This window comes from Bactrocera latifrons, unplaced genomic scaffold (genome assembly GCF_001853355.1).
Source record: "Bactrocera latifrons isolate USDA-ARS-PBARC rearing strain unplaced genomic scaffold, ASM185335v1 scaffold_5, whole genome shotgun sequence".
NCBI classification, from domain to species: domain Eukaryota; kingdom Metazoa; phylum Arthropoda; class Insecta; order Diptera; family Tephritidae; genus Bactrocera; species Bactrocera latifrons.
The window spans coordinates 2268134-2285857 of NW_017537156.1; the positions used below are offsets into that span (position 1 = coordinate 2268134).

General features: G+C 38.3%; 1 protein-coding gene across 1 annotated transcript in view; it reads left to right on the forward strand.

The window, feature by feature from the left end:
- The window catches only part of LOC108973714 (zyxin), a 179463-nt gene that overhangs the window by 22624 nt on the left and 139115 nt on the right, over positions 1-17724 (forward strand). The gene's annotated exons all lie outside the window — the stretch shown is intronic.

Below are 17724 nucleotides of genomic sequence, written 5' to 3' on the forward strand. Positions count from 1 at the left end.
GCACAGAGAGTTACTTAATTAACGCAGCCATTCTGCTTTTATTTCTCGTCAGTATGAGTATGTGCACCGAAATTAATTGGAATTTTGATTGATGTTTTCCTGAACTTGTTGAAAGGGTACAAATCATAACGAAGACTTGTTTTTCTTTTCTAAAGAGTGTCTTCAACGACAAATTTTATTGTTATTTTAATGAGCTCACTATGTTTTTTGAATACTTAAGTATGTATGTAATCACCAGTATTTGTTATGAATGAATCAAATTGCTTCACAACAAAAGTGTACAGGAGACTAGGAATTTATTTACGTTTTTGTTGTATTCTTTTGATTTTGTAATACGATATATTTCTAATTGTTGTGCATTGATTGGAAGATCACACATTCATAGCGTCATTTTTACACTGGCATACATAAGATTTAATTGTATAGTTCTCATAGTCGCCACAATTGCGCAATTACTGTGACACCCCTCGGTGTTGAAAGCTGCGCGACAGCATTCAATAAAATTAACACCAAGGGGTCTATGAACTTTGCTTTAGTTCACTCATAACCAGCATGAATTCGTTTCTAACGAGTTCCTCAAATAGTTTTGAAGGATTTAATAATAAAAATGGCGATAATGAGTTTATTTATGAGAAGTCATATGAAACGGAATTCCAGGTTTCCTGCGAAAATTCAAAATTTAAAATCGAATTTGTTGAACTGTTATGAATGAACTTACTGATCTTGCTGTGACCATTTGCAGCGAACATGATTTTTGTAATATTATATGTAATTATACACTGAATATCCTATATAGCATATACATATAATAAATATATACATATGTACATATGCATACATACATATATATACAAATGAACATCGTGACGAGCTCATTTGATTTAGTTACATACATATGTATGTGTGTATATCCGAAAGTATAAGAGTATGCGAATTTTGCATACGTCCTTTTCTTTGCTGATCATTTAGCATGGATTAGTTGACCGTCCTTGACCGGATAAAAAATCCCAGTCCGTTCCGGTGACATAGACCCGTCTGTCGTGGGAACGGATTATTGTCTAAAGCAACGGTATGGTACAAATTGTTCAGATCGGACCACAAACTGATCGATCAAAAAAGCTTAAAGCGCTTGGATCGCGGAAGTTTTAATATTCAGCATAGGTCCTCTTAGAGATAATGTTGAGAAGAGTTTACGTTTCGATAACCTCGTTTAGTTTATTTTTTTTGTTGTAGCGGTAGAAAACTTCATTGAAGTTGTTTGAAGTAATGCTGATTAGTTGACAGTCCTTGGGCGAATAAAAATCCGCTTCGGTTACGTACTTGAGCTTAAATGAAAGGTTTCGGTCAAATCTAAATCATAAACTTCTCTGAAGGATAGAGTTTTTCTTGAATGGCGTAGTCACCGATTATAGCCGAGTTAACAATAGCGCGCCAGTCGTTTCTTCTTTCCGCCACGTGGCGCCAATTAGATATTCCAAGTGAAGCYAGGTCCTTCTCCACTTGGTCCTTCCAACGGAGTGGAGGTCTTCCTCTTCCTCTGCTTCCCCCGGCGGGTACTGCGTCGAATACTCTCAGAGCTGGAGTGTCTTCCTCCATCCGGACAACATGACCTAGCCAGCGTAGCCGCTGTCTTTTAATTCGCTGAACTATGTCAATGTCGTCGTATATCTCGTACAGCTCATCGTTCCATCGAATGCGATATTCGCCGTGGCCAACGCGCAAAGGACCATAAACCTTTCGCAGCACTTTTCTCTCGAAAACTCGCAACGTCGACTCATCAGTTGTTGTCATAATCCAAGCCTCTGTACCATATAGCAGGACGGGAATTATGAGTGATTTATAGAGTTTGGTTTTTGTTTGTCGAGAGAGAACTTTGCTTCTCAATTGCCTACTCAGTCCGAAGTAGCACCTGTTGGCAAGAGTTATCCTGCGTCGGATTTCCAGGCTGACATTGTTGGTGGTGTTTATGCTGGTTCCAAGATAGAAGAAATTATCTCCGACTTCAAAGTTATGACTGTCAACAGTGACGTGAGAGCCCAGTCGAGAGTGCGACGACTGTTTGTTTGATGACAGGAGGTATTTCGCCTTGCCCTAGTTCACTTCCAGACCCATTTGTTTTGCTTCCTTGTCCAGTCTTCAGAAAGCAGAACTAACGGCGCGGGTGTTGAGACCGATGATATCAATATCAATGGCATACGCCAGCAGTTGTACATTCTTATAGAAGATGATAGAGTTTAAGTATCGATAATCTCGTATAGTTGAATGTTGTTGTTGTAACGGGTATCTAGTCCATCTAGTCTAGTATCGTTTAGTAGTAATCGTAGGCCAAGTAATCGTATTGTTTCGATGGGGTCGGACCATAGGAAGAGGGGTGTCAGATGTATAGGGTTAGCTGGATATACAAAGTGGTTCGAGTCGATTCTGGATAAGTAAGAGTTTAGTATTCAGAACCAGGCTGTGCGAGGGCCACTCTGGATTCTCATGACAACTAGAGCTCTTCGTCTGCAATAGGTGATAGTTTCACTCCGAGTACGCTATTCACTGAGAGGGAGTCGGTGAAGGTGTTAATGGCTCAATTATGATTGCCGGTCAGAGTAAGTCTGAAATTTGTTGCGTCCGAAGTTTGGTCCACGTATTGCCTAATGTCGTCGACGTGGATAAGGCAAGACCTCTTAAGGTTATGAGGAGGCTGTTTCCAGCAATGTTTCTTTTTATTTTTCCCATGTGCTGCCGAGGATTTTGTTGCGGCTGATTACTTTGACAATAATCACGGTCGTATGAGGAGTGAAGGAGAACAGACTGTCGAAAATCACTACTAATATCTTAGGATTATTGCCGAATGTATAATTAAGGCCTAGTGTTTACTCCTTCGTCCAGTTTGTGTATATGAGGAGAGTGTTAGGCTTCTTACAGCAAAGAAGCGAGGAAGGTCGGAGAGATAGTCTTTTACTTTTGAGCACATCTCATCGATTCCATTGCGTAAAGTTATTACCATACAATCATGAGCGTACGAGGTGATAAAAATTTCATCTGGTGGTGGAGGGAGTTTCGAAATGTAAAAATTGAAAAGCAACGTGACAGAACGCTATGCTGCGGAACTCCCTGTTTAATTCTTCTCAATTTAAAATTTTAGCTCGAAACAGTATGGAAGATTGCCGACCGCATAGGCAGTTCTTAGTCCACCTCCACAACCATGGAGGGAGAGTGGATTGTTCGATGTCCTCAAGTAACGTTGTGTGGTTGACTGTGTCAAAGACTTTTGACAAGTTCAACGCCACGAGGATCGTCCTCTCACAGGAATGGTTTTTGGTTGAGGCCATGAAATATCTGGGCGTTTATGACGCTAAGCGCTTGGTAATAGCGGAAAGCTTAATACAAGCTTTCTTGTAAAGGTTAAATCACAAACTTTTCCACGATCTTATCGAGTTCTCCAAATCAAAACCAAGCTTAAGCTTATTGGTCCTCTCTTATTCCATTGGTTTTCTTTAGCGCTCATGTACTGAGCAGATCCTTTCTGGATACTACAGAATTTCTCGAATCTTGTTGTGGGTAAGCTAAATTTCTCTGACATTTCTCAGTTATAGCGCTTCCTCTTTCCCTGCTATTCTGCTTCTTGTTTCATCTACAGTCCTTTCAGTGATGTAACAATGGTACCATAAGGTAGTAGAACCTCCGGTAAATGAAGGGTCGCTACATGCAAATAGTGAACAATATGACAGCGAGAATTTCCATTATGCTCAACTCATACCCGTATCTCTCAATTGCAGCAAGTAAATATGGTCACTTTAGATTAGCATCAAAAGGATACTATTCAAAAATTAATCAGTTATACCAACCACTAAACATATGCTTGCAATTACTCCCCCCTCTACAGTTATATGTCTTACAAGTCCGGTGGGTGTGGCATGGACTATTGTTTCCGCTGCAGGCATAGACCATCACTTGCAGGCACTCGTCGCCAAGAAAGGCCCAATTATATAATGCCACTCACGTCACACCCCCAACCACATTCATGATTGCGCGGAAGCAGTCATGGAAGTTGAGGTGTTTGGCGGCGAGCCGTCACACACACACACTTGCATACAGATTTATCGCATTTTAAAACAAAAGCAAACAAATTGTAGATTATTTCAGCGGGCAATGAGTGTAACTGATAAGGATGAGCCGTTGTGCAAACACATGCACAAAAGATGCTTACTCGAGGCTGCGCAAATGTGTGTGTGTGCATTTAAGATTCGGTTTATGAGTGTATGTTTTGTCGCTGAAGCGGTTTGCAGTTCCATGCAATTGACCGTCACACATTTCAAGTGATACTCGGCGAATGGACTTTCACACGCGTTCATACATACATAAAGCCATATACTATATACATACTACAGTAGCATACATAAGAATATACATATAAATACAGCTGTGTTCATGAAAATAGTATTGCTGGTGGGTTATGACTAATAGGTGATTCATTTCAAGGTTCCCTACCTTTTTAACAAAAAAACACTTCAAATTTAATGCGGAATGTTTATTATCTTTCGAAAGAACATTCTTTGGCATTTACTTTTTGAAGATTATCTCTTTGTAATGTTGGTCGACGTTACGTCTCGGATGGTCCATTCGTTGAGTCTAATTTTTGTCTGAGCATTTCTACTGGTAACTGGCGAATGACAAAAATATACTATTGATGTTTGGATCCATAGCCATTCTAAGCGGGATTGTCCGTATAGACTTTAGACTTTATATATCCCTACAGGAAAAAGTCAAACGGTGTGATATCACACGATCTTGGTGGCCAATCGACCGCCCCGAAACGGGAACTTAGCTGCTCACCGAAGTGCTCTCTAAATAAACCCATACTTTTGTGTGATGTGTGGGAAATTCTCACCGAAATCATTTGTGAAGAAATATGGATCGATGATTCCACCGGTTCACAAGCCACACCAAACCGTTGTTTTTCTGAATGAATGATAGCTCTTGAATCTTTTCAGGTTGCTCCTCGTCCCAAATGCGGATATTTTACTGGTTGACATACCCATCGAAACAGAACTGGAACTTTTCAATGGCCCATAAATCGAAGCGATGTCGCTTAGGAAGGTCGAGCGGCTTCAGTTCTTGCACAAGCTGTATTTTCTACACTTCCAATTTGAGATCTGGACGTAAAATGCTCCAAGTCAATCCATACGTCAGTCCGAGTTGCTGCGAACGGCGCTTCACAGTTTTCGTGTACACTCTCAGCTCCGGCTTGCTTCACTGCGTGCTGGACGTGGTCTCTTGGGTCGAATATTATCCAATATGAATGCTGGGTCTCAAGATATGTGATAGTTTTACGAATAGCACTCTCAGTAGGCGGGTTATGTTGACCATAAGCGACTTGTAAATTTTGTTCAGACGTAAGTCTTTCCTTGATGAAAAGCCCAGGCTATTGACAATAGTACCTCTACTTGGATCAATCGCTATTTGGACATACAATTTCTGTAAATTTAAAAATTTTCGTTTGAAATAAATTTGATGCTTTTGTTTTGTACAGTACTGTACATACATACATATGAATATTTCAGTTTTCGAAATTGCGAATTGAATATGGATAATACATTGACACGCAACAGAGAAGAAAGTGAACTCAGAGAAGTAATCGAATTGCTACGGAAATTGTGCAAATATTATATGATTCTGCGCGCATTCCCACAGTGTCCAGTGAGGGAAAGCGGCAGGAGATTTCTCCTCCCCTAACACTTACCAACGCCGTGCACACATCTAGTTTTCGGAAGCAAACTCGATACTTGCTTCGCTAAACATTGACGACAGTATGTGTCTTGCTTGTTGTTGTTTGCAAGTAAAATGGGGTTCCGTTGCAGTGCTTTAAAAGCGAAATTACGCAAATCTGTTTGTTTTGAGGCAATACGTTACACGGCGTTCGAGTATTTACACAACTGATTAATTTGCGCTAGAAGAAATGCATTTTTCGTTGGAATTAAGTTGGCATGTTTGTAATTTTGTAAACGGTGTTCTTCCGAACTCGGATGAGTCCGAATTAAATCAACTAAATATTTATAAAGGGTGTGCTAATAATTTATACAGTAAAGTGGAATGCAATAAGAGGGTCACAATTTATTTTCAGCTGCTTCGAAAGTTTTTTAAAAAGAATTTGTCTCCAGTGAACCATTTGCTAAATATTGATTAGTTGGTAATCGCTTGGTACCAGGTTCCGACTATAMGGTGGATGCATTCAACCAAGCTCTCAGAGCATCTGGTGATTTACTATCGATGTGTGGGGCTTGTCGTTAGCCTGATGGTATACAATTCCTCTTCTATTAGCCAAAGCTGGCTGCTACTGGGCGCTTGCTTTTTACAGATGTTCCAATTGTTGACAATAAAGGTCCGAATTAAAAGTTTGGCTGTAAAAGATTATCTCAATGTAGTTGATTTCTGTAAAACCCACCATACCTAGCAAATACTTCCGGACTGTCAATCCTGGCTTAGCCACTAAATTGTCCTGTCTTGGAACTTAGTCCTTATCAATGAAAAAGAGTAATATATGACGTATTTTCTCTTTGCTTTTGTCTATAATTTTATTAGGAACTCTTAACTCCTTGCCATTTAGCGTAGCCTTGTTCTCTTCGAAGTCTACCTTTGATTTGGAAGCCAACGGAAGTAAGTCTCGTCACTTTGTACAGTAATTGTAACATTTTATCGGGTTTTCAGCTAATTTTCTTGTATTAGATCGAATTACATGGATTCCGGGAATATGAATCTATTTTACGGTAAACATAGTCGTCATATTTTTTTTTTTAATCTAAAAGAAATCATTGGAGAATTAAGAATACTGAGTTAGCGCAGTTATTGTTTTTTAAAAAAGCCGTCTCAGAGCGATTTTTTATTATATACTTTAATTGGATATTGTATTCTAGTACAAAATTTGATGAAAATGTATATGGTTTCACAAATTTTCGATTGATTTTCCGTTTTTTATCACATTACTTGTTATTTTGGGCATGTGACTTTCTACCTCGTTTACAGTAGTTCTTCCTTTCCGCTGTTTGGCGTCAAATGGAGATTCCAACTGTAGACAGGTTCTTTTCCACTTGATCTTTCAAACGGAGTGGAGGTTTTCCTGTGTTTCCCCCGGCGGTACTGCGTCGAATACATTCAAGCTAGAGGGTTTTCAGCCATTTGGACAACATGACCTAGCCAGCGTAACCGCGGTCTCTTAATATGGCTCAAGCAGCTCATGACCTCCGGTCTTAGACTAAGTATCTTCTAGGTATACAAAAAACAGCTGTTTGAAGGCGAGCTTAAGTGAGAAGGCGAAACATCCCTTACCTGGGTTGTGCGCTGAGTTTGGAACCCGCCAATAAATTTGCGGCTTGTTCATAAGTCTAGATCTTTTATTAGTCTGACCGCCTCTCTGCCGCGACTCTCGTCCCCCGATCATCGTTGCCATGTTGTTCTTGTATCTTCCTTTATTTGTTCTATTGCGCTGTTGTTATCGGATGTAGTCTTTCGTATTCTAGAAGGTCAATTGGGGCTTTACCGCTTATAACATTACCTGTCACTGTTCGGTAGGCTGATCCAATTCTGAGGGTTGCGTGCGGTGCACTCTGGCCTTACGCCTTTTCCTCTTTAAGCACGTTTGCCCAGATCTCAGCACCGTATAAAAGGACGCTGATTATCGTCAATGCTAGGAGCTTTCGCTTTCCTTTGGCAAGGCCCTCTATGTTGGCCATTAGCCTGCTCAGCTGGGAGCTGATTTTTGCTGCCTTTATTTTGGCGTGCTGGATTTATATCCAGAAGGTTAGTCTCGGGTTCGTCTTACGCCCTGGTAGTTTACTGATTTTTTTGCCCAAAGAATATCCTTAGTTGTTGGCATATTTATCTCGAGGGGTATAGGGGTGCTTGTTTGTTAGCAGTAGTAGTTCCTGATTAAGCTTTCTTCGCGCTTCTTCTGTTTCTCTTGGTGTAAATTCTGCTGCAATGTCCTCCGCATAGCCAATTAAGTACTATTCGTCTGGCATTTTGAGTTTTAATATAGCATCGTAGGTGATGTTCCACAAGTCTGGGCCTAGAATGGATCCTTGTGGTGCGACGGCTATCTGCCGCGATGCCTCTCTATCGTGCGTATTGGTTTTACCGTCCTCCCAGATGTAAATTTCGTTGAAGTGATTAATTTTATTTCTGCTGTTTTTCTCTTTCAGCATTTTACAAACCTAAGCTGCTTCCTTTTTTGAATTATAAAAAACTCTATTCACCATTGCCTATATTGCACCTATATTACTGGTTAGTAGACCCTGTAAGCGCCATTCCACTCTTAAGAGGTACATTGGTGTAATGATATGTACCTTCTTTGTAGCGACCATTGATATATGCCAATTAGCGGAGAACAAATGACAGTAACCAGTCCACCACACAGCCGCACCCGGCAATCTAATCCATTTATACATGAATTTGTATGTCAATAATTAGGAAATTATTTACACAAAGGATAAGCATAAGCAATTGCCGTTCGGTGCTTATGAGCCTGAAGTTGATGTCTCTATGTGCGTCACTTGCAACACAATGTATTTATTGTGCAACAGATCACCCAACCGCCGCTTTTACTGTGTTAGCACAAAAAGGGTAGCGAGAATTATATGCATTTGGTTGAATGTGAGTAATAAAAAATAAAATTTTGTAAAAAAAAAGTTGAAAATAAGAGGAAAATGTAAGTTAAAACAAAAAACACGCGTCTACCGGCCTTTGTGCTGCTTTGGGGCGGAAGCCTGCTGAAAAAATGCCAATCTCTGAAAAAGTCGATGATATGCAAATGTAATTATGAGAATTGTGCAAAATCTGATTGCATTTAGCACGCAAGGATATGCGAAGTGCTGCTATTACATTCGGACTGTTTTAAGAAAAAATGAGAGTTCTTGCTTATTATTCATATATTTCGTGTATTATTTTTTATTTTTGCCACCACGAGCAGTTTGGGTAGCGCTTGAAGAGCGTTTTTAATTGAACCCGAGCAATTAGCGTGCAATTTATTAAATTTCGGTGGGTATGGGAGCCTTGTACTTGCCGGAGCAACGGCAAGCGCAGGCCGACTCCTGCCACATATGAGCGCTGTTGGTGGTTGAATTTCGTGAAATTCAATTTAATGAATTTTCTAATACAACACTACGCGACGAGGACAATACGAAGCACATGTATGTTTATACCAACCTATACACACACACACCCATCTTCTATTAGCGGCAGCCACTGCGTGAGTGGTGGATGCACTACGCGAAGTTTCTCCAATTGAGTGCTGTGAAGATTTTATGCTGCCGCCACGTGTTTATCCATCAAAACGCACTTTTGTAGAATTAATTTTAAATACAAGCCATCCTTAGTGGCATGCAACATGGTGTGGCATGGCCTTGTCGGTCGGGTCGGTTGCTTCATTGGCAGCATTAAAGCTTTCTAAATGATTACCACTCGCTGGATGATGATGATGAGTGCTCAATAATGTGGGTGAAGAGCAGCTTCTCAACACTCACACACACACATATATATATTGCCGCCAACACATGTGCTTGCATGTGTATGTGTGTTAATAAATGCGCGTTCTTGTTGGGGCGTTGCTGCTATCATGCAACCGCCGTTATTTCTTTGCCCTACTCAAACTCGCATGTTTATTTATAATTGGAAAGCACGCTGCAAAGAAAGCAAAGCAATTCAGCAAAAAAAGTGCCTTGAAAACAAAGTGTTGTTCAAAAGCGCCATGCGCTGAGGGTGGTTGCATGCCACATTATTTCAAATGCATGAATGTTTGTGAGTGTGTGTGTGTGTGATGCCTTGCTGCGTGGCCTTCTGCCCTCTAATCATTAAAATGGTTAATTGAGTGCTTAGCTCACACATTTAAATACACACACACATACATCTCATACACGCATAATGCGCCAAACAACTGGCCACTCATTTCACGAGGCCGCACACCGACAACAACATTTCATTGTACTAATTATTTTAATTGAAATGTTTATTATTATATTTTATATATAATTTGCCGCTGCTGTTTGGGTTATAGTCGGCGCTCGAATTCTGAGTAATTATACTGATATTTTTAGTCTCTAAGCCTGGATTGAATTCTTTGCATCTGCCAAACCTTGTGGTATACACGAAATAGGAGAGAATTCTTCGACAAAGCGTCCCGAAGCTATAGGTTAGGTTAGTCTGGTAGGCCAATGAGCCACGTATAGACCAGTGTTGGTCCTTTGCGATACCAGAGGGAGTTCAGTTACTAGGTCCATGAGAAGTAGTAGTGCTTTATGATGCCTGCGATTGACGTGAATTTTAACAGACTCTGTGGCCTCACTATTGATACATGCTCCAGTGTATCATGTCGGGGAGACCCCAGCTGCCTACAGTGTTAACTTGCCAATGAGGGACAAGTGCACAAGCAATGCTTTGTTTCTCTGGTGGTTTCTAATGTAGGCATGATAGTTGTTCGGTATCATTTCGGTATGACTAACGCGAGTAAAGAGCAGCTTTGTATTGGCCACAGTCTTCTTGATACATATATATGTTCATCCAATTTAGCATTTGAACCAAGGTTCCATTATTCTGATACAAATTCAGGAATTTCAGACGTTAGAAATAGTTAAGCCTTCTGAAAATTAATTTCTGGATAAATTGAAGCATAATCTAAGTGCAATAGAGTAAATCCTATGATGTGAGGGCTTGAAATCAGGAGTGAAGCATTACCGTCTTTACATCTGAATGCGTATTTGAGCAGGTCGATTATGAACAACTTTGTCTAAATTTGTCGGTATCGATCAGATCGAACAACCATATTCACATATCTTTCATACAACCGAGTTTTAACTTCGCGGTAAAATTCGCTGGCTTGAAACTAGTTTTAGACCCATTGTCCTTTAGTTGTTCAGAAGGCTCCGTAGAACATGTTCCTCTAATGCATATAGTTGGAGTCCACTGGTTCTTTCAGGGTCTGATCACATTTCTAGTACATATTGCCGAATATGCGTTTCTCCACTTAAAGTAATACTCTCGATAAGAGCCAGAGCTTATTCTAACTGAAATTTACTGCAACACAGCAAATCCAAAACACCAACTTATTTTATTGTTTGAAAGAGAAACCACCATGACGACGTTTCAAAAAAAACAAAACAAAAAAAAAAACTAACAAGATGCAGTTTCAACGTCCCAACACGTGTATATACTTACCTACCTACTTAACGCGCGACATTGCTTCCGCCTGCACCAGCGCAATCTTAAAAATGTCAAAAATAAAAAATGACATTCTGTCAACCCATTCATTAGATTCATGATAGCCATTAAAGACCCTAATCATTATTGCGAAAACAGCATGGACCGCAAAGTGCGTCAACACCTTCAGCGTAACTGTAAAACAGGCTGAAAACAAAAAACACAAAAAATCACGCGATCAAGGGCAGCAAAACTGCACAGTCCGCTCGAGAAACCGTGCGCTTCTGTTGCTATTTTTATTTAGTTTTATATTTTTCAATTTTCCAACACGAATTATTTGTGAAAAGCAAAGCACATTATGGCATCCTTTGGAAGTCTATCATAAAGGGGTGCACGTTAAAAAATGAGCGTTTACGCACAAATAAAGGGGGTTACATAGCTGTCAAAATTTAACCGCTACTTTTCTGGTTACTCCTGTAATGTTGTTGTTTGTGTTTTTTCGCTTTTCCTCCCCCTTTCTTTATGCTACCTTGGTTGTCATTGCCATTTACCGTTGCTTGCTAAAAACTATTAATCATTTAATTAAAAATGTGCACCCTTTACTTGTCTTAACTTCAAACAGAGCAATGTTCGAGCACACCTTTGCATTCGCTACCGACCTACTCATACTCCTACATAACCTCTTATCCATATGTCACATACCAAAATGTGTTTGTAACTACCAAGGCGCTGGACGCTTCTGGATACTGGGAGGTGTGAATGTAGTTCCAATAATCTAGTTAGACTCAAAAATATTTACTAATGCAGTCTCATTCCTTTTTACCTGTGTCGAAACTATTTACACCCCTAATTTCTATGGAAAACGGAGTGTATATATGTACATACATACATAGTATACAAGTAACTTATAATAGTATATGCACTTGTATGTACTTATAACATTACCAGTTTAAGTTTTATAAAAAACATATCGACATACATATTTGAATATCTATGTACATGGTCTTCGCTCCACCCACTTGCTGGGAGGGTTAGGCGACCGCCTACAAATTAAGCGTTACACCCTCAAGCGGAGCAAGCAAATTTCGCGCTGTTAGCTGTGCGTAACTATCAATGTGGGAGGGAGCGATGTGACAAATTTCCTAATTAAACTTGAAACATAATCTCTCTCGTAGCATTTTTTCGTAAATATTTAATTTTAATTATATTTTTATTTTACTTTTTTATATAATTTTCTTTTATATTTTTTTATTCTATTTTTTCTTTTTTATTTTGCGTAAATTCAAGCAGTTATTATCAGAAAAAGTTGTATTATACTCATCTCTGTTCACGGTAAAAATTGTTTATATTTCGCCTGCATGTGGTTAGCAGTTCGCTGTTCGCTAACAGTCACTTTACAGTTTTCTTGTTTGTGTTCATTCTGCAGAGAGCAATTGCTGTTGGTACACGTGCTACTCGTATTTTATTTTGCTGTTCATCCGCGCGCTCACTGGAATGCATCAGCTGTTATTTATTTAGTTGTTTCTATAAACAAATCACGGTCAGCTTATAGAGAGAGGTGGTTGGGGCTGATGCCGTTTGGCTTCATAAGTAAATTGTTGAAGCGACGGCATTTTATCAACAATTTACTTTATTTCTAAATAATAATGTTTTTTAAATAAATAATAAAATTAAAATATGAATTCTCAAAATTGTTTGATGTTGACACCCATGCGCCTATTTGCGTAGAGTTACGCTAGAGTGTTTTTGAGGTTTGAGTGGAACTAATTTCTATTGATAGATAGCCAGTCTCTAAAATTGAAATACTGAAATATGGCACTTTCCTAAACAGCTTTTCGTTAAAAATATATTTTCCGGAAATGTGAAAATTGTAGACTTACATATGTACCTAAATTATGTATTAAATTGCGCTGTGGTACTTCAGAAATTTTTATGATTCGAGTTAGTAAGTTATACGAGTAATCTTCATATATGTATCTATACAGTTCCTGCTAAGACAGGACAATATTTGACTAGTTTATCATATTATACTAAAATCCTGAATCATGTACCTTTATCTCTCAGTATGGATAACTGTGGATTAAATTATATGCCTTATATATGTATAAGTGTACATACATACATACATATTTACATAATTAATGAGTGTTTAATTTCTATTACCATTTGTGGAGTCAGATAATTGAAAGATTTGGTAGTGTACGCCGAGACCGCTCCCTCGCTGAAAAAAATTTTATTATCTCTCTGGTTGTATTCTAATCTCTAGTAGAGCGTTTATTGTTCCTGGTACTTACCGTAATGGGAGGTTGTATTTGAGGAAATTTCTATATTTGCTACATGTACATTAAGAAAGCACAGTTTACTGACTATTTTCGACCACAACGCAAGCTCGCAAGATGATATAAAGGTAGAATAAGAATAATTTGGAAATACAAACTTTCGAACAATTGCTATAAATAGACCAAATATGCCGAACCGTTACTTATAACCAAGATCCACCAAAATATATAAAACTATACTTCAAAACCCCTTACTATGTAACCCCCCAAAAACTTACGTGTGCATGTAGGTATTTTCATATATGGCGTGGAGTGGTGGAGATTCCTTATTTACCTGTTCGCGTCAAGGACGACACTGTCCAATCGCGTATCAGATGCGAATATGTCCACAAACCAAAAAGGTTCTTTTATAAAAATAAAAACAACAAAAGCAAAAACATAACAAAGCTAAGGACAAAAGCAGACAAAAACCAACAAACACACAAAGCGCAACGGAATGTGCGCAAAAGCCACTATGTAACACTAGCAATAACAACAACGGCATCTTCAAAAGCAACCCCACCGAAAGGAGAGCACCCGTTAAGTGGAGCAACAAGCAACCGAAGGAGAGAGCGCATGTGAGCAAGTGAGCAAGCGAGCACCACACAGTAGGCGCCTGGCGGTAGTGTGATGTGGAGCAGCAGTAGAGGAGCAACTTTAGCATCTCAGAAATAAACATATGCAATAGCACAATGCTGCAGAGCACAATGAAAAAGCCGGTCTCACCGCGTTGAGCGAGAGAGCAACAACCATGGAAAGTCCCAGTTGGGCTGGCCAAACAAATCCGGCTGAGTGGCAAACATATTTGTGTGCCGTTTGCGGGAAATTTGAAAAGTGCGCAAGGCAAAGGGGTGGACCCAACTGCACAACAATAACGACAATAAAGTCAAAACAAAGGCCGCGCAGAGTCGGCAACCACCAAGCGGCTTTGCGCTCGTGTGTTTGTGGGTATGCTTGTATACAGAGCAACGATAACAACAGCAGAGACGACAAATTCTTAGCCGTAGCGGCCGGGTGGGCGATTCATTTTTCAATCTCTCAGATTTTTCATTCATTCGTCGAATAAACGTCGACGCAGTCGGTTCATAAGGCGCACAATTTTCGCGTGATTCACTATATAAAAAAAAAATAGAGGAAAACAAAAATAATATTTATTTGTTTGATAGTTGAGCGAGCTCAAGTGATCTTAAGCAGCAACAAAACGGTGTGCGAGCGATATCATTCTCGATACTAATTAGAAAGAAAAAATAAGTGTAGAAAAAAAAATATTGTGTGGTTTTTGCGAGGCGCTAATTGCAATTTAGCAATTGCCGCTCTAATCGAGGAAACAAAATTAATTACAAAAATCGAAACAACAAATCCGTAACGAATCGGTGCTTTTGGAGCGTGTAATACTACATTAAGCCGGTTTTCTAATTGTGGGATAGGTTCGTTGCGCGCTGTCCGTTATTTGTTTTGTGATTTGTAATTTGTGATTTTACGGCGCGAAAGTGCGTTTTCAATCAACAACAATTCTGCCAAAAGAAATACATAAAGCAACCAATTATAATTGTAGTGAGCAGCGCGCTTGCATACACACTACTACATATATTTATTTGGGTGGATGTGTGTGTCGCTACAAAAATCAAAGTTAATTAAAATTGAATTGTGGCATCGGCAGCAAATCTACAACAACAACAATAACATCAAATACAGTGGCAGCAGCAGAAGCATAGCAGTGGTAGCGGCACAGGCACTAGCACGAAAGCGAAAGAGCGCAAATTAAAAGCAAATAACGAATAATTGAGAAATCACAGTTGCGACTACGCGTTAATTAAATAACAACAACATTGTATCTTATTGGTACATATATACATACACATGTGTGTTTGAGAAAAACCACACAACAACAAGCATTGTGAAGAAAATAGCAAAGCAGACAATCTTTTTTTGTGTAAAAAATTAACACATCACTCAGTGTGCAGAAGTGCGAATACGAGTAAATATCATTATAAGAAAATATTATTAACAGTAACGTGCGAGAAGTGTGAAATAAGTGGATGCAACGTTAGTTGTTTAGAAGAAACAGGTAAAGCATTGTTGTGAAAGTGCATGCATTTACAGTTGCAGTTTGATACAAGTGTACAAAGTAAAAAGTAAAGTAAACAAAAATATTTTTATAAAATAAATATAAAATATAGCATATACAAATATAAATAAAGTAACATATTATATTTACGCCAACAAGAATAAAAGCTTAGGCCATAATAAATAAACAATTATGAACAATAATATGAGGAAAGAGTAAATAAAATAAAAATAATATACATGTGTATGTATAGTATAATAATAAAAGTTATATGTGGTATATAATAATAAAAATTATATGTGGTATATAATAATAAAGGGTGAACCATTTTTAGATTCCCCCCTCTTTTTTTTATAGAAAAAAACACAGAAAATTCAAATTTAATGACGAATACTTATTATCATTTGAAAAAACATTCTTTGGTAATAATTTTTTGAAGATTACCTCCTTCAAATGTTGGCCGCAGCTATGTACATATGTCTCAGATGGTCTATCCATTGAGTCCAATTTTCGATGACTCGTTGAAGCATTTCGATTGGTAACTGACGAATAACACGTGTGATTTTTTGCTCTAAGGCCTGCATCGAAGCAGGATTGTCCGCATAGACTTTAGACGTTACATATCCGAACAAGAAAAAGTCTAACGGTGTGATATCACGCGATCTCATACGATAATATAAATAAAATACTTATATTTAAACAAATAAAACTCATTAAAACAAAAAAAAAAAACATTATTAAAATCCAGTGCGGAGAATATATCAAATAAAAGTTTTTTGTTGATTAGAAAGCTTTCATTTTTTTAAATTCCCATTTAAAACATAATTATAATAATTTTATAAGGCACATTCGAGGCAATAAAATTGAGTTATAATGATATAATTAATTAAATTACATAATAAAATACATATTAAGTGCTTTATTATTGATAAAGAATGTTATATAAAATATGGGCAATATAAAAAAACAATAAAACGAGCGGAGTTGGCCTAACCATATCCGTCTGTCCGTGTACACGCGAACTAGTTCCCCAACTTTTGATAAATCGATCTGAAATTTTGTAAAAGTCCCAGATGCTGCTCGGGCCAATATAGCTGTCATTAAAAATAAATAATCCAATTATAGTCATTGGTAGAACACAAAATTATATAAAAACAAAATCAACTGTAGTAAACCCTTGTTTATTTAAACACCTCCAATATTTAGGGGACAACTTCAAAGCCGTGTGTTTTCCATAAGTGAATACAACTTTTTGTGATTTTTCTTCTATTCTATTTAAAAAAGGAAAAGCTTTTTAATAATATAATATATTTTACTTGGAGTGCCCATATGTGTGGCAAAAATTAGTTCACTTAGTGGAGCATCTACTGTATTTTGTTTACAACACTTTAAAACCCACTAAAATCATTACCAAAACAAAAACAATTAAAATTTAATTATATATGCTAAACAATTATAACAACAAGTCGTCAAGTGAAGCTAAATGTAAAAAAGTAAAATAATTTAATAAAAAATACTACTACTAATAACCGTAAAAAAATAAAGCGCAAAATACTTAAACTTGTATCAAACTGTCAACTGACAACAAGTGTCAGCAACACATTACAATTTCAACAACTTCATTAACAAACTGTCGGCGGCAAAAGTATTAAGAAAAACAGCAAAACAACAATAACAAGAAACAGTGACGCATATGAAGTACAACAACAACAAGCGTGTGAAATGTGATCCGACTGTTAAGAGACGTGACGCTGCGATCGCAATCAGCACAGCTCGGCGACGCTGACACTATCAGCAACATCGCCTAAACCAACAACAACAACAAGGCACATTATAAACAGTAGTGACAATGACAGTAGCAGTAACGGGCATTACGGACACGTAACAAAAACAACAAGCGCTTCACAGACACTTTGTTTAGAAAAGGTGAATAACAGACTGGTCAACTGACTAACTGGCTGACAGACTGACAGAGTGACGTGACGACAGAGTGACTGCTTGACAAGTGGTGTCAGCCGTACGACACGTGAGCACATTGAGGAGAGAGGGAGCCACTTACGACTGGGTAAAAACCGTTAATGCGCGTTCACAGCAACAAATGTGTCTGCAACAATCACTAGACGACGACGACAGTAAGTGTGACTAAAAGCGCTTACCGGCTAA